This window comes from Amblyomma maculatum, chromosome 11 (genome assembly GCF_055883805.1).
Source record: "Amblyomma maculatum isolate TAMU_Amacu chromosome 11, ASM5588380v1, whole genome shotgun sequence".
In the NCBI taxonomy this organism is placed as follows: Eukaryota; Metazoa; Arthropoda; class Arachnida; order Ixodida; family Ixodidae; genus Amblyomma; species Amblyomma maculatum.
In genome coordinates this window covers 7,734,502-7,753,636 of record NC_139354.1, presented here as the reverse complement: position 1 = coordinate 7,753,636, position 19,135 = coordinate 7,734,502, and positions in this window count along the sequence as shown.

Here is a 19,135-nt window from a genome sequence, read left to right as displayed (position 1 = left end):
TGACTAAAGTCATTCTACAGGACTGTTTTCACTAATGCCTCTTTATCTCTACTATCATGATGGTGGATGGTAGCATCTGTAAAGAGTCACGAAGTTGTGTGTAGTGTGCCTTTATAAAGTTACTCAAAGCCTCATCACATGTTGAAGGGATTGACTAAAGGACCGAATTCATCCGGATTACGCCTTGCAGGCGGGCTTGTTGGCCCATCCATGCTTCGCTCCCAACACAGCGATAGATCCACTCAAGACCGCGATTGCATCGAGGCTATGAATGACTTCACTGGGGTTATAATGAAGGTCTGCAGCGATTGTTCTTCAGGTAAATTATTATAAATTCTTTTATGCTACCTCCGCGCTGTTCTTGTCTCTTCACAGTGACCCTATAATCGTCATTTTCCATCCTCTTTCATTTCATTGCGTTGCGAATTTAATTTGAAGTCTAATCGTAAAATGATAAATTGATATCAACGGATTAGTACTGACAACATAGAACTACTGACTGCATTGCTCATGAAGGATCATCTAAACCCGTTATTCTTGACCAGAACGTACCTGTCAGCTGTGGTCTACCAGCAAAAGTTCGCTATTTGGATCGTATGATTATTTTGCATACAACGTGCGTAGTCAGACTAGCATCTACAAGAACGATGAAATGTTTCGTGCTTCACCTCTCAATTTGACGTTTTCGGCCGTTTGGACATATAAGAAACATTATAAAGCGGTGAACGCGAAGAGCTACAGCATGACGCATTTCCATGCTCCGGGATTAAAAGTTAGCGAATCCATTGATAGCAGCGCGGTGTAACTGTATCTCTATATCAATCTGACAAGAACACGTGGCGGATAACTACTCAAGCCGGGCAGCAGCATCTTCTACTGCTACTCTTTTCGGCATCTGCACACTTCCACGAGTCATGCTTTTTTTGCGTGCTGTTCCGGCTTAATGGCACATAGTGCAGCTAAGACGGTTCTGTACAAAACACTACACACGAGACGGCGACACGATAGGAACTTTCAGGTTGGCTCTTCTTCCATGCGGCGATAACAAAGTTAACATCTAACATTTCACAAGCAGTGTTATGCTCGGCCAATTCTAGCTGATGCCTCGTGCTGCTTCTTCAGAAAAAAATATATTCAGAAAGGTGGTCTTCAATAAATAGTTTTTCATAAAAGACCTTGCACTTCATCTCAATGACATTTATGTGCATCTGCTTTGAAGCTATTTTTATCCGTTTGTCACGTAGGAAAACTGCACGTGTCATGATGTATCGTAGCCTTCCTACTGTCACGAGGTCAACATTCTGTGGACTGCCTCGAGAACCAATCCGCTGCATCTCGTACGAGATTGAGGTTTGTTCGCCAGAGTTTGTATACCCACACGTGGAGCGTCACCGATCATCCTAGAACCTCTTCTATCTTCTTCTTCCAGAATCGGGTGCACAAGTGTCCGCCGAATGAAAGTGGTTGTCGACGTGGAACCAGAACGCTGTCTAAGGACAGCATGACGCCCCCTTTTTTTTTGCATAGACAGGACACGTGTAGAGAATCGATCACGTGTGCATAAAGGACACAACAAAGTCAGGTTTCAACATTGTTAGACAAATGAATAAGAGGAAACGTTTGGCAATCTAAAGCTAGAAATGATCACGCATTAACAATACGGTTTACGGTGCTGACTCCTAGCATTGGCCTGTTTGTGCAGCGAGTTTGCAAAAACCTCTAATGTCATTCTATTATGCTATTTACTGACCCCTTCTGGTCTAAATGGCTGAATAGACTGCTAGCGCAGGCTTCATCCAAAATGCTTCTTGACATGTTGGTGTAGTAACCAACGTTTATGCAGTCATTGTGGATATCTTAAAAGGCATATACACGTAACTGCCCAGAGAGCCTGGTGATTGACAGTTACTGGAATATAGATTTGAAATCGCTTAATGCAGATTTTAGCGAAATGAAGCCGCAGTGCTGGCTTACTGGCCACACCAGTGTGCCAGGAGCACTATGAAAGATTTTTAACAAGAACGGAGCTGTTTGCGTAAGTCGCCGCAGTTGACTGAATGCTGGCCCCTTTTACTGTTTCTTTCACAAACGTGCACAGGAAAGTAAGGATTGATAATCATGCCAGCCTGGTTGATTTGTCATCTGAGAAGAAAACAAAACGTAATAGACATAGTTTATTAGGGTGCGGTACAAGCCACTCCCTGTATGGGTATGGTATGGTATGGGTATTTATGGTAGGTATGGTATTATGTAGGGTATTATGGTAGGTATGGTACGTAGGTAGGTAGGGTATGGTAGGTATGGTAGGTAGGTATTTAGGTAGGTATTTATGGTAGGTATTGTATGGCAGGGCATTTAAAAGGGCATTTAAGGCTATCTTACTGTCGCTGCAGCTTCGCATCTCATTTTAATGAGTCGATCCCTGCCGCCCGCGCTTCATGTCTGCTTTGCAAACTTTTCGACATCTAGCTTAAGACTTGGTTTAGCGGTTGTACCTTGCAGCGTTATTGAAACGATATGAAGCTATCATGGCGCAACTAGCTCAGCTGTGCCGGCTTATAGCCGTTAATGCATGAATTATAAGAGCCACGGGATGCTGCGAATATACAATAGTATCGCTAATTGCAGAGGCGCCTCGAGTGCAAAAGTGCGCGTCAAAGAAGAGGGTGTTTTAACGGCTGCTTCTTATGGGCTCAGTGAGGCCAGCTAGAACTGACTGCATGGCTTGAATTAGATTGTGGTTGCTTTGGATTAGGGTTTTGACACGCGCGTAATTTATTCTCTGTGGAGTAGGGTAAAACACAGCACGTTTCACCCAACAGAATACAATTAAAATTTGAGTGATATAATTTTCAGGGCAGAAGCCTTTTTTTGTAAGTTGCATTTAACATTTATGCAAGGAAATTTTATTGTGAACAAGCGCATCTTTCTGAACTACTAAGGCAGTGCTTTAACCAACTTAAGCTGAAAAAAATTGATACCGCAACGCAGGAGCTAACGACCCTAATCACGTGTACTACCGGGTATGTATAAGAATATATGACCCATTAAATGCAGCTGAAGCTCATAGTTATCCTGTAACCGAGGGCCCAAACCACACTCGCGGAAGTGAAAGCTGGGGTTGTGTGCTTTTATGTATAGGTTTAAATTAGGCTGTTTAGCATCATTTAGAAAAACCAAAATTGTCAAGATGGACACATTTTCTTAATAGTACATATCTTAATCATTTAAAGTGCGTTTGACCACGCCATGTTGCTTTGACAACAGATAGTCTGACAGTTTCACCAGCGAGTTATTCGGACCAGAAGAGTCTTACACGAAAATTCCTGTGGCCATCACGGGTTCTCTGCAAAAGCGGTTATGTTATTGTGATCAGTACAGACAGTTCAATATTAATTCCCAGCCCATGAGTCTTCCTCTCGTATCGAAGTCAAGGAGAACGCTTTTGTGTTGTGTTAAAATGCCTTTAAAATGATAACTATTAAAAAATTTTAATCCACATTACACGCTTCTTATTCCTCTCCCAAGGAGGGGTAACATGTGGGTGAAAGGAAAAGATCAATAGTGGTGAGGCAACCACCGATCACTGGATTTAGTGTACCCATTGCCGACCTTGCGTCAACCACTGGGACCACGTGACGACGCATACAGTTAGACCTTTGAGACGGAGTAAATGTGATCTATACTGTATATCGCAGTGAGGCACATACTATATATGTGCCTCATATTATACATCTTATACATATTATATAAATGCCCCTACCAGCTTACTCGCGAAAGAATAGAAGTAGCCAGGCTTTCTATAACCTCAAGAGTGAGTGCGTTAGCACGCCTTCCGTTTCCCTTTCAAGCAGAGAGATAGCATTCCTGTGTGGCGTTATCTGATTTCAACCTGCTTTTTCCGGTGTTTTCTTCCATTTTCTTTGACATGTTTTAGTATCTCTTGTCCATTTTTTTACGAGTCTTCTTTCATTTTAGCGCAGTGCAATTTGTTCCTTGCCCCGAATTTTTATCGTATAGCAATTTTACTTGTTGGCTTTCATGCACATCAGAATTGTTTTACACATGTTTTCATTTGCCATAATGTTTTTCGCGAAGCCGCGTTAATTGTTGGCTCTCATGCGCATCGGATGTTTTCGTCCCAGTCATCACCTTATCGCGCGTGTTTGATTTTGCCGATTTTTACCGATTTTAAAGAAACGATTTTCTCTGTACTGGATGGTCCTCACTGCTTTTTACTCAGAACAGAGGGCAAGTGAATAAGTTATTTTTGCTGCTTGTTTTACTTTGCTGCCTGTTGTATGCGCAACATTTGGACATTTTATCTCGCTTGTTGCTTGATACGGGTTGTTTTTGGTTTTTCCCTGGCGGGTGGTTGCTTGGGGGTATATATGTTGTGGTTCGCGACCTTCTGAAATAACATGCTACATGCTACATGCTACATGCTACATGCTACATCTGTCCGTATGTAGCATGCGCTGTTGAAATACGTGATGGAAAACCAGCTAACACGTCAGCTTACTCTTTTGAAGTTTAGCATGCCTTCATTTATTTTTGGAAGGCCATCTTACATCGGGATCATCGGGATATTCCACAGTGGTTCCTCAGAAGAAAATGTCCCATAACCCCTTTTGGAATTCGACACCTCCCGGATGAAAGGGAGGAAGGTATGCAATTTATGTTATGGTCCTGACCGGACTTTAATAGTCTGCGGAAGACGAGGATGGCTGTTCATCATGCAGCCGTCAATATGCCTTCGGCAAGTGATCACTTCATTGAAAGTGTTTCGCTTATTAGATAAGTGTGTCGATCGCAAAGTGGACCTCCCGATAGATTGGGTAAGCATTCTTGGTGACCCTAGCACTCCTGAGCAAATTTTAGTAATGGCCGTGTACTCTCTTGTGGCAATGATGTATTGTACCTACTGATCTGTATTTGTGTGGTTTTGTCTGAGCAGGCAATAAAGAGAAAAAAGAAGGGACTCAGAAGTGGTTAGCGCACGCAGCTGTGACACAAAAGTCCCACCAGCCCCATTGATCAAAAACGACGTGGTAGTTTTTTGAAGCCACTCATATAAATGCAAATACAGATACAATTTTATTCATCCCTTACATTGATTTGCAATACTCGTGATGCTGCGAGGGTGCTGACAAAAAGCCTGCAATACCTTCACAAAGGCCAGCACCCTGTTTTCAAAGCAATGCAGCAGTGAACAAAACGTGTTATAAAATATAGGAAAGCCTTTACAGCCATAGCGATGGTTTATATGTATGTACGTGAAAGTGCATTTATTGACGGGACTATTACTGCCGGTACAGTGTATTGCATTATCTATTGTTACGGATACAGTATTGCTCGAGTATTTAATTGTGCATAGACAACATTATAGATTAGTTGAGTGGATTAACGGAAGAAATAAGAGCTTGTAAATACATCAATAGTCACGTCAACATCAACAACCTCAACAAAACATGTCACTAATACTGAAACTCCGCCCTCGTTGACAACAGTGCGAAGCCAGCGAGAGCATGTGGAATCACACCCATCGAACCATACGCGCGAGTTGAGTAATGGCGAAGGTGCAATTACGATCATCCCCTGAGCTCGAGCCAAGGACAACAACCTCTACGTCCGTGCATGTGTATTTTTGCCCGCCTTCCACACCGATCTGGTGTTCCGATGAGCGTCCTCGTAAGTATAAAGACAGTGACTAGATACGCGGATGTAAGAATGAGACAAGCTAGGCGAAATTTATTTCGTCTCGCTGCCATACGACAAAGCTCCAGCAACACGCTTAGATGCGACAACGAAAAACCGAGGAGAAACTCCGCAAACGCAAGCGCAAAGAAGAAAAATAAAAAGAAGAAAAACAAGACAAAGAAGAAGGAAAAGAAAAAGAAAAGAACAACAAGAACAACAAGAATTTCTGCGATCCATTGTAGTACGCCACTGACTTGAATTTGTACAGCTGTAGCTCCCAAAGTCGGAGAAGCCCGAAAAAAAAAAACTTGGCTTCGGCGCAACACTGCTTTTCCACCGTCAAGCCTGAACAGTCTTATATGTATCTATTCAATTCTGATGGCAGTCTGACCGAGAGCACAAGACCAACATATAAAAGAAGCTGTTCCTGGGCATAATACGAAACCAGTCCTACAGATATGTTTATAACATTGTTACATGGCGGCACGTCGATGAACACAGAACAGACAATACAGAGAGAGAAGATGGTCGATGTCAGTGTAATGACGTTTAATGAAAGTGTTAGCGGGCCTAGCGCGAGCGCTCCTGCCCGCGCCACTGCCCGCTTCTTTTTTCTTGCTCGTCTGTAGCAATATTTTCTTACAATGCACCACATTTCCCTCACAATTGCTGCTAAAACGCATCCCATTGGTTTCCTGCTGCATCCTTAGGTACTTGCTGTTAGCGCATGAGAACCTTTGAAAACAAGCTTATCCTAAGTATTAAAAGATCTACTATTATAGTCATTAGGTCCATACTGGTATGTTATAACACTGAATATTTATTCGAATATTCATTTGTGAGGTGAGATGAATTCGTATTCTTTCGAAGGAATGAATATTTACCTCAAAATTAGGGCGATTATTAAGAAAGCTATGACTTGCCTTGTACGGCGTGGAGATATCTAGGTGATTAGCACTGGGGGTGCGGGATCCTTCTATTACTCTTTATGGTAACCAAAATATTTTTTTGTGCTGAAGCTGTGCATCCTTCCTTCTCGCCAACAGTCTGACCGTCGATTTCAGGGAAGTTGATTTTGTTAATCACTCTTCGAAACCCATGATCGCAGCACTATAAAAAATAAGCCTTCTTAAACTTTAACGCCAGAAGCATCGTGATTAACTTCTCGAACAACTCTCGTTCAGGGACCCTGATCGAGACTATGTTATCGCCAACATCGAATCTTTGGCAGAACCGTGCTGTGCATTTTATATTTTCAGACTACTTACCTTTCACAAACATCACAGCACTAGAAAAACGTGTTGAACTGGACGACAGCACATCGTCGTAAACATTCTCGGTTAACACTTTTCCAGAAGCTTTATCATCATCCATTACTACTCAGTGATTTGTTTCAGTCACCCCATGTCATACTTCCACGACTTGATCATGCTGTAAAAGTTAAACGCGTAACGTGCCATTCATCGCCTTATGACAATTCATTCATTCTTGGCACTGTCAGTGAATAGAATAACTTGCCATCTGGCATCACTACAGAAACCGACTAAAATCTTCCAAGGGCTACTTCACTGAGACAGAAATGTGTACAATATTTCGCTGTTTTTTTTTCTCCTTTTGATGTTATGCCTAATCTTTAATTAATGTTTCTTATTGCACAGGTTCCTGCTAATTGTACCGTGATTATTACGATTTTACCACTCCCCTTCTCTACCCGTAATACCTTCTTTTGTAGGCCCTTTAGGGGTGCTTTGAATAAATAAATAAATTTCTCTCCACTTAACTCATGTTGCTCGGATCCCTAAAACTTGCAGCATGAAGACCTGTATGAGCTGCATTCACTGATCCTAATTATACTGAACTTCGAGCAAGTTGGCAATCAGGCAAAGGAAGTGATGTTCCTCTGTTGTTTCGCCCAGGTCCTGAGGTTGGTCTGCTGATCAGTCTCCCAGAAAAGAAATATATTTGGTGTAGAATAATCTTCCGCAAGTGTTCCATCGTGCATTGTGCCCATTATCGGCGGCACACCTTTTATATGGACCACTTACTTATTCTTAATAATATTAAGTCTGAAAATAGTTTTCCTGCTTCCAGTTTTGAATGAACGGGAAATTGTGATTCCACAAGCATTCAAAGGCAATCATGAAGTTCTTCTAGGAAGGACACTGTCATTTGTAAAGATTAATAAATTTTTATGCAATACTCGGTCTTTCACAAATTGTCAACTGCGAAACTCGAAAGGACGCAATGCTATACTTAGTTTTTCTATGTTGAGATCTCAGAAAAAGGCGAGAAATGTGAAGTGGTAGATGGCGCAATGCTCCGCAGACAAGTCCCCATTCCGATTACTTTTCCTATGCGTAAGCCGCAATGTGTCTTTTCCTTCTTTACATGTTTTAATAGTGGCGACTATGTCTATATCGCCAACTGTTTTTTCTGATGACTTCGACGGATTTTCAGCGCCTAATAAAAACAAGCGACGATTACACAAGCCGTGTTTGTTTGAAAGAAAATACTGTTAAAACGGGCGGTATTCAATTTCTGCTTGATTAAACTAAAACAAAAACCTAAATGCTCTCTACTACCGAGATAGTTTGCACCTATACACTAATTAAAGCGGATAAAAAGAATAAAATAATTGAGATTATGTGCTTGTCAGGAAAGCATTATAGGTTTTAGCTATGCAAATGAAAAGCTCGGCGTTTTAATGCTTCTTGCGAAACGTTTTTATCCTTCTGTGAAACTGCAAACATGTATACCCAGGATATTCCGTCGAACCTATTTGTTGCTAATGGCCAACTAGTTCAGGACCCGAAATGAATTCTATACGTTTTTAACTCAGCATAGCAATCTGCACATAGCATCTTTCCGCTCCGCTAGCTCCTCCTTAATCGATGATTTGACAGTCTGTACAGTGCGTTCTGAATATTATGCTGATTGGCAACAGGCATACATTTTGCAGGGTTGATAAAATTCCCATGCATTCATTGTTAGACTTTCACTCCAGACACATCGTTATCTATACATTACTGTTATCAAATCATTACTCGTTGTTATTGTAACTAAATACTAGAAAACGTCAATAGTTATTCTAATATTTACCTGATGGAATAAATGAAACATCATATCAGCAGCAGGTCTATCTTGCTGCAGCAAGATTAACAGATAAATATGGACCACAACGCGAGGGATACCATATTTCGTCACGTCATCACCTTTATAACCAGCAGATCCCGTCGCGCGGCCTCCCATGGACGCGGGAAATACAATCAAAATTGCCTTTCAGGACCTGCAAGGAGCTGCAACGCCCTCCCTACTCAGTGGATGCCTCAAACGTCTCTGCGTCCTTCACCAAGAGAACAGTGAGAAGATTTCATTGCTAGTGATTTCCTCACCGTGCCACTAGAAATAGGGCTGATAGAAAAAAAAAAAAAGAGAGAGAGAGAAGATTTGGTTTGGTTTGGTCTCCAGGGTTTGACGTCCCTAAGCGACTCAATTTATGAAGAGCGCCGCAATGGATTGCTTCGGAAATGCGGACCACCTGGCGTTCTTTGACGTGCACTGACATCGCGTAGTTACATATGTTGACGGCTGGAATCCTCGTCACGACCTGGCCTGCAGCTTGACTGAGAGACATATGACGTCAATCGAAACGCTTTATGATGAACGGTTGCACCACAACGTTGATATGAAAGTCCGCTGTGCGGCACAAGGCTGCGTCCCAATTGTTAAGAAAGTTGAGGAAAGATATAGCATTAAATGTATGTACAGTCAGAGACAAAAGATTGCCGGACGTGAGTTCCTGGAAAAATATTTATTTCTGTGTAAATGGGCAAACGTAGTGAATGAAATGAGCTGAATCACGAGGGGACATGCACGCCCCATTCAAAGAAAAAGATATCACAGCAAAAACTAGCGAGGCAACGAAGAAATAAATGTTTTTCCACAAATCCACATCCCACAAACCTTTGTCGCTGACTGTAAATACAATAATGTTACACATTGGAATCTTCGTCGCGACCTCGAGGTCAGGAAGGAAACGGCACTTGCGAAAGCGACGCAAACTCGAAATACGAGCCTTGAAGGGTTGATATGCGCTTCATCCTTCAGTTTCAAATTAGCTAGCCGCGCCGCCGCCGCCGCTGCCAACTTCATGCTATGCGATCCACTGACATCACAAAACATACGGTCTACTTATTGCCGAAGGCTACGTGACCTGCACACTACTGCCTGCCGCAGACATTTTTGTGATTTTTCGCTCACAACTCCGGCAACGCCAAATTTTCGCAATGAGCTAGGCCTTTGACGCTACTACATTGTGGTTCAATATCGTATAATATTTAAGATGTCAAGCATAAATGCATAATACGGCTAAGTAGAATGCTCAAGTAGAGCTAAGAAGAGCTTGCATCCTCGAGAGTTTTGGAAACGCTGTTACGCAACCTCAGGAAAAGAATGCGCTTTTGCATGACTTTTCTCGTTTTGTGGTTCCGGAGGGCTCGCGAAATAAGCGAAGCGCAGGAAATCGCTTCCTATTTAGTTGGATAGAATACAACGGCGCTCTTCGCCAGTGGTACGAGATAATTTGCAACTGTGTATATATATATATATATATATATATATATATAGAGAGAGAGAGAGAGAGAAAGACAGACAGACAGACAGATTTATTGAACGGAAAGGCAGATAGGCTGGCCGGAATGATTAAAATCTGGCTTGTTATTCTGCACTAGGGAAGGGGAAGGGGAGAAGAAAGAGGATAATGATGGGTGACCATGTGGGAGAAGGCAGCTTGTTTTACAAGCGCGAATCAACTCCGGTGGCGCACAAAAAACGGCAAAGAGCCCGCACTGTCCGGGCACCCTTCCCGTTGTCCTGCCAAGCGCCCGGCAGCAGTTCCTCCTTCGAGGGCCTCTTGTTCAAACGCTTCGAGGAAGCGGCTGGCTAACATTACACCATAGCGAGAGTAGCGTGAATTCGGTCCACAGCGACTCCGTATACGTGCTGCAAATTTTACCGTTTCGAGCTCACAAACGCAACACGTCCTCATTTATTGGGTCTTAAGCTCCATATATTATACTGACATACGGCCCAAACCGGCGCTGATATTATACGGCACTGATACCAAAATACCAGATTGCCTATAGAAGCTTCCTGGAGACCATTAGTGGCACACTGCAAATGACAGGCGTGCGCGAGCACCCGGAAATACACGCGCTGGGTGGGACAAAAGTGGAGGAAATGCAGCAGTCAGCACGAGATCGTCATGACGGTTCGGCTGCCGCAGATGACAGGGAGTGTCAGACTGTGCAAACGAGTAGGCGTAATGACTGTGCTCGAATGATATGTGCGACGATATAACGATGATGGTTAAAAAATGGCGGTAAGGAATGGACGTGGGCGAATTAGATAGGCCAAGGCATTAAATTTCATAATATAGGTAACATTGCAGGAAACCGTTGCACATATACCGGCTGTGAAGATTTAATGTGGCAATCCATAATATCGCGTGGAAACACCGGGAAGTGTGTGAATGTTGAAGACGGCATCGAACGTGTCTGCAGCTTTGTCTAATATAAATTGCAAAGGAATGTGAGCCTGTAAAACAAATTCATTAATAAGGTTTTTATATGCAGTATAATATTGTTACGGGGTAGTTCAGCTTGTAGCAGAGGGCGGACACCGAAGACAAGGCTTTCAAACAGACGTTTTCTGCAGGCACCAGCCGACGCTGTTGAACGTCGTCTTCTCTCAAACTCACGGGAGTCTTCTTCTTCTTTCCTTATGCGTATGCGCCGCCTAATGTGACACTACCCCGCCGGCTGAAAAGCACCGTCCCGGTGTGTACTAGCGTCCAAACCAGGGTTCATGTAGTACGGCTTGAGGCGTGCAAGATGGAGCGTCTCGGTGCGTGGTGTAGAGGCATGGCGGGCGGGATGCAAGGGCGCAATTTCGTATGTTACTGGTGTCACTTGTCGTAAAATACGGTAGAGTCCTGTATAACGGGGCAAAAGTTTTTCCGAGAGGCCCACGCGGCGAGCTAGAGTCCAAAGCAGCAGTTTATAAGAACAGATATCTCTTTGAAAAATGAAAAAAAAAAAAAAGTCATATCGTTACTAATTAGGGTAGAAGTTTAGGTAAAACTTGTCTAAATGCGTGCGGTAACAGTTCGTGGTTATTTCGGCGTGTAGGTTTGTGTCAACAGAAATAACTTTGCTTTCCTAGCAGACATCGACGGTTTCAAAATCGTAGAGTTTCATGACATCAATTATTTTAGAAATGAGCCTCTGAGTTAGAACAACTTCTATCTTTCCAAATATATTAATCAGAAAAATGACTTCTAACATTAATTATAGACAGTCGCAAGTGTTTTGAATTACTAAGTGGATCGACATAGATTCACCACGACGGAGTTTTATTCCTAGGACATGCATGAATGTTTTGCAAAAACAACACAGAATATTTTGTTATTCTTGTTACTGCTGCAAGAAGCAAGATGTATAACTTGCAAAAGTTTACTTTGGTCTACGTTTTCTTCTTATCAAAACATTTTTTCCCTAAATATGAAGAAAGTATGAAGAATGTTTTAAGAAAAAATAACATCTATTTTAGATAAACTCGAACAGGATATACGTGACAATTTCTATATACACTCGTAACGTGCATGTGCTGCTTAGTCTAAGAGCATATACGTGCTTTGTACACTTGACGACTAATGCGAACATATTTGCCTTTTGTTTTTTATTTTAAGTGTAAACTGGCAGTAAGTTAGCTACATGAGTCAGGCCAACTGGCCTACCGCCGTAGACGAGGTGATCGTCTCAGACATGCGCAGCCTATATCAAACTATATATGATATACGCGTTAAATGCCCAACTAGGCTTTCAGCAGGTCTAGAATCGATTGCTATCTGAAGCTCTCGCCTCAGTTCACGCGCCTAAAATAGGTGCGCAGCTCAAGTGCTTCAGCCCCGATGGGCGCCCACGAAGAAACGTGTCCAAAGGGCACCAAGTCGAGCAGCAAGCTCACCCCTGTTTACGGCATATGCATCCCCGATAAGCAAACAGCCTGGACTGAGATGAATATGCAGCAAGCGAGTGAACCGGTGCGTGCTGGCGACTCAAGACAATGAAACCATTTCCGAAGCCAGCGATCGCTGGTGGTGCTTCCATCTGATAAGACCAGAATCTCTTATGAGGCATAACGGATAGAGCTTCGAACATTGCGCTTCCTGAAGGCTATATAAAGCTTTCGCTTGAAGGAGGCACACATCTTGATAAAAATAGTCGTCTCGGGATGGGTTTGGCACTGAGGTTAATCATATGTTTGTACCTCAGAAACGAAGATAATAGACAACACACATTTGACCACAAAGAGCTCTAGTCGAAAGCATTTACTTCTGATGTACGTGTTGATATCCTCGTATGACTTCAAAATTGCAACCTATATGTAGCGGAACTCTATCCCAAAAGGTATATTAGCATGCAATATTCTTCTTGAATAATTTGAATCAAGTGGCAAATTCTAGGCTTGGATTTCTTATTACTTTTGACCGTAAAAATCTAAGGCCACAATCACTGATTTCTGAAAGGCCTCCTGGTATCCTTGTATGACTTCAGAATTCAAAACTATGCATCGAACTATATCGCAAAGCGTACAATATTGCGCCATATTTCTGTTATATAATTTTTAAAAAACTGGTAAATTCGAAGCATGGATTTATTTTCTTCCTTATAAATCGCCACATGGAGCATTGGTGAGAGAAGAGGGGAACTAAAACGCAATAAAAGTTAAAACAGCAGTATTTGCAATGAAGGAGGGTTGAAATCTGGGTCAGTTGGTACATAGTCTTAGAGAATAAAAACCAGCCAAGGGACGAGGACGAAGGGTGGTTTTTATTCTTTAGGTATTTGCAATGACAGCGATAATCTTCCTTTTTTTTTTCAGCAATGTTTAGAGAACTGAAGGCAGAGTACCGCGTTTGAGAAAAGTGATCGGGAAAAAATTATGATTTGAGCACAGAAGTGGCAGCTCTGAATTACTTTAATTTATGATCATGACCAAGCTGCTCGCATCAGCAATGTGCACAAAAAATGAGTTTCTATATCAGATTTATAATTCTTATGTAATGCGTACTATGAAAAAATCTAGGCATAAACATTTTCCTCCTTACCTGAGTGATTTTCAAATGAAAAGAGAAATAATTAGAAGTGACTGAAGAAACTGTATTGGGAGAACGCGAAAACATTGGCGCTGCCGCGACGTATTGCATTTTTGCTGTCTTACTCTGTTATATGTTTATTTTTATTTGACATTGTTTGTTTCCTTGGTTGGTTTCCTTTTATTTTATTTGTTTTTCATTGTTATTTTTTTCATTGTTAAAACTATCATTAGTTGTAACGATTATTTATTTTTAATTACCCTCTGATCACTTCAACGGGTGCAAATAAAACTATTCCCTCCATCCACCTCCGTTTTGACCCCTACATAGCCTATTAAGCTTTCGCATTTATAAGTGCTCCGTGTCTCGCTTCCTTCAGCTCCTTGTGACCTAAACTCTAATGTGTCGTGTTCGCTTTTGGTTTTGCCCGGAATCCGGCTGTTGTCATGTCATTTCAAAATTTTTATTCTGTTCTCTTTTTTATATCTCCTCGTAAGCGTAGGTACATACACAGTATATGCGCACTGGCCCATTTTGTTGCGTATTACTGTTAGCTAGACTGCTTTCTTTCTGCCTTGCGTCCCTTCCTCATGTATTTATAGCTCTTCTTTCTTCACAGCCTTGGATCGCAGCGTTTTCTTATATCGTCTATATTTCAAGAATTGAAAGACATCTCTTTTCGCCAACCTCACCTATTATATTCCTTTTGGCGCCTGTATTGCATCGTGTGTGTGTGTGTGTGTGTGTGTGTGTGTGTGTGTGTGTGTGTGTGTGTGTGTGTGTGTGTGTGTGTGTGTGTGTGTGTGTGTGTGTGTGTGTGTGTGTGTGTGTGTGTGTGTGTGTGTGTGTGTGTGTGTGTGTGTGTGTGTGTGTGTGTGTGTGTGTGAGTGTGTGAGTGTGTGAGTGTGTGAGTGTGTGAGTGTCTGTGTGTCTGTGTGTCTGTCTGTCTGTCTGTCTCTGTGTGTGTGTGTGTGTGTGTGTGTGTGTGTGTGTGTGTGTGTGTGTGTGTGTGTGTGTGTGTGTGTGTGTGTGTGTGTGTGTGTGTGTGTGTGTGTGTGTGTGTGTGTGTGTGTGTGTGTGTGTGTGTGTGTGTGTGTGTGTGTGTGTGTGTGTGTGTGTGTGTGTGTGTGTGTGTGTGTGTGTGTGTGTGTGTGTGTGTGTGTGTGTGTGTGTGTGTGTGTGTGTGTGTGTGTGTGTGTGTGTGTGTGTGTGTGTGTGTGTGTGTGTGTGTGTGTGTGTGTGTGTGTGTGTGTGTGTGTGTGTGTGTGTGTGTGTGTGTGTGTGTGTGTGTGTGTGTGTGTGTGTGTGTGTGTGTGTGTGTGTGTGTGTGTGTGTGTGTGTGTGTGTGTGTGTGTGTGTGTGTGTGTGTGTGTGTGTGTGTGTGTGTGTGTGTGTGTGTGTGTGTGTGTGTGTGTGTGTGTGTGTGTGTGTGTGTGTGTGTGTGTGTGTGTGTGTGTGTGTGTGTGTGTGTGTGTGTGTGTGTGTGTGTGTGTGTGTGTGTGTGTGTGTGTGTGTGTGTGTGTGTGTGTGTGTGTGTGTGTGTGTGTGTGTGTGTGTGTGTGTGTGTGTGTGTGTGTGTGTGTGTGTGTGTGTGTGTGTGTGTGTGTGTGTGTGTGTGTGTGTGTGTGTGTGTGTGTGTGTGTGTGTGTGTGTGTGTGTGTGTGTGTGTGTGTGTGTGTGTGTGTGTGTGTGTGTGTGTGTGTGTGTGTGTGTGTGTGTGTGTGTGTGTGTGTGTGTGTGTGCGTGCGTGTGCATGTGCGTGTGCGTGTGTGTGCGTGTGCGTGTGCGTGTGTGTGTGTGCGCGTGCGCGTGTGCGTGTGTGTGTGTGTGTGTGTGTGTGTGTGTGTGTGTGTGTGTGTGTGTGTGTGTGTGTGTGTGTGTGTGTGTGTGTGTGTGTGTGTGTGTGTGTGTGTGTGTGTGTGTGTGTGTGTGTGCGTGTGTGTGTCATTCGATTATATGGCTGATACACGTTTTTTTTATGCGGGGCGTTAGTACCCCCTGTCGAAAAAATTGCCGCGAACCTTATGCTCCTCCTAAACGCTACCTATATTGATTGCAGTTTGACGACACTACTTACGGATCGTTGTTCACGTACATAGATTTTGCTGCGCACTCGATTGGTCACCCCTTAATTTCTTCATCTAATAGCTCACACACACTGTAGCGCTCAGTCGTATGAAAAAGGCTACCTCATCTATGCTATACAAATGCGACCGCGTCACCTTGTATTAGTGTGTGTACTCAGAATGCAAGGGTCCTGTAAAGCTGAATCCGACTTCACCCTTCCATTTGAAAGGAGAGGCCCGTGCTGGCATCTCCTGCCAAATCATCCATGCTCCGTGGTCAGGTGACGTCACCCTACGTCACCACCTACCAGAGCCATGCTCGGGATTTTTCGCTGCCAATGACGACGCGAGAGTTTCTGAAGAACGGGGCCTTTAACGTTGTTAAATGTTTGCTTCAGAACAGAAGCAATATTTATTTAACAGTGCATGCAGATCTCCGACATAATGCCTCGAATTGGGAAAATTCAGTTGCTGACTCTAGATCTAATGTTCAGTTGCAATTCCTATGATGTATTTCGTAATAAATAATTTATACCTAATTGTGCTTCATTTTTTTCGGGGCGATTCTTGCACTTCACTTAGTGTTTTGTGATCACTGATTCCTGGTAATACAAAAGTGGACACAGCTCAATCTGTTCGGGTTGGCTAGCGCTATAGTCACCATTGTCTTCCATATTGGTACTAGAAAAAGTATTAGAGATACAAAACCAGAATATTTTTTTTTTTCAGTCAATCAGCTTCAAGTATTCTTTGATTTATTATCATATGCTCTAATTATGATGTACCGTGTATTTAGATCATTTCTTTTAAATTCATGCAGCACTGACTTCAGCTCTTCCCTCAGAAGAATGTCTATACACATGCACCCACTGCTATTAATGCAGTCAGTACTGCTATTTATCGACAGTGCAACAATGCTATATTTCAACCGTTAACCATCGAGTACTAGCGACACATGGCACAGTATCGAAACCTGGAGCGCCTTTACTGCAAATAACGTCGTGAAGAAAATGACGCTATGTGTTTTGAGCATCTCAAGTAGACTTCTGCGTGGAGAACTCAAAAGTAGATGGAAAGGTGCGAAGCCGACGAGGTCAAAAACAAAAAAAAAACGGTGTGAAAGAAGAAACAATGAAAGAGAAAGAGAAAAGAAGAAACAGAAAAATGATAAAAACTTGGAGCTCACTGCAGAAACTGCACTGAGAGAACCCGAAAGCATAGCGTTGCAGCGGCGTTCTACAACCTGGGATAACTACCTATCACTAATAATCTTTATCAACTGTTATTACTGGTAATCATTATTATTTTTATTGTATCTTATAATCATTAATCACTACTAACTACTAATGACCAATAACTCCGGCGACACATGTTGATATCAAATTTGGCGGGCAGACTGTGCGGACACAACATAGGTTATAGTAAGGCTTTTGCAATATTATTTGGCGCAGCTCGAGGCGTTTTGTGGCCAGCAAGCCCGGGAAATCTAGACGAATGTTTTATTTTGTCCGACTTCCACAGTAAGCTGCGCTGAAGCGAACACTCCAAACAGTACCGGGGTTTTCTGATCTCTGCGCATCGTATTGATCCCCCGCGGCTATCGGATATAGTTGGCGTCATGCATATATAGAAAACATGTTATGAATCGCACAGTCCGGCAACGATGAAGAGCCGGTGTTGATAATAATCTGGTTTGGACTCAATGTTTCGGTGCTCGGCGCTTTCTTACGATTTATCAAAATTACACGTCTCAAATACCACTCGAAAGCGAAAAGGTTCGCTACTGGCTGTCCGTTCTAAGAAAGCTTGGGATAAATTAGATAAACTCTCAACTTGCTAAATATGAAACGATCGAGTGGAACAGACGCGTTGAATAACCAGGAGGACGAATCACTTCACCGCAACACAAAAGGTATTTTCAATACTTTCCCCTGAGTAATATTTGCAGGAAAGTCATGTGTCTTACTGTGTAGGGCCTGATTAAATAACAACGGTGAGGCCGAACAAATTCAAAGAGCGATCAACCCATCTTGAGGTCTTGTTCAGGAAGACAGCTTAAACAAAGTATAGGAGTGCACACTTGAGGTTTTCATCTCACAGCGCACCACCGTTCAAGGGGGAGAAATCGCAGTCACTACGCACCTGTCACGCATAAACTCGTTAGAGAGTAACCCTGAGGGTGTGAACGGCACGTTTTCACGCCTCGTGTGCGAGGTCCCCGCCTTACGCGTTACCTTCAACCAGCAACCTCTAAAGCGATGCCTCGTCGAAAGGGGGACGGGAGTGTCGGGACCTTTCGTTATGCGTTTATTGTGGCTGACGTGATTTACGGGCACCTCACGCTGTGTCCGCGATGCCGAAGAATAGGGCTTAGCAGGATTGCTGCGTTTTGGGGTTCTCGGGCACTCCTGGGCGAACCGGACCTGGCCCACATCATGTGGCGTCAGGCGGTACGTGAACAGCGAATGAAATGGTGAAGTGGGAATGAGTTGGCGGGAGTGGAGACTACCATGCAGCTAGGCGAAGTTTCAGGGAAATGGCAATTCTGAGGGAAATAGGTGTGCATGCTTGCGTAACACTTCTCAGTCATTGGGGTCGGTTATGTTCCGCAAAAAAAAAAAAAAAACAATTACTGTGGTTAGCAGCGAATCAGATGCACTTATGTGTTAGCTGATGATGTAGTTTTGTTTTTATGTATTTTTTCAATACGGCCCACCTGCCGGCAGTATCTGAAAGATTAGTTCAGGGATTACGCTCTAACTGTTACGGCCATATAGCCGTATCGTGATAAACTACAGCTAAATTGCAGTGGATGCAATAATCAGAAAGGGAATGTCAGCACTTAGCCTCGACAAATTGATGGTTCGACCCAGGTGTGATGTAAACGCTGCAATTGCAATTAATGTTTGGGATTATGGAATAACGAAGCAAAATATGTAACAATAGGAAAGGCATTATATTAGAAATTTGAACATCAGTAAGTAAGAAACAACGTAAAAGTAGGTAAGAAACCGGAATTTAGGATTTTTAAATTACAGCCTTCCTGTTGTGCGCGGACCTTCTCCGAGGGCAACCACTCGTTTTATTTGTTTTACAAATATCGCCTACATTTCATATGCTTCCAATACGCATCCAAAAACTTGTCCATCCGGCTAAAATTAATGCATGGAATTTAATGGTTCTTTTGTTCTACACTGTTTAAAAGCCGGAA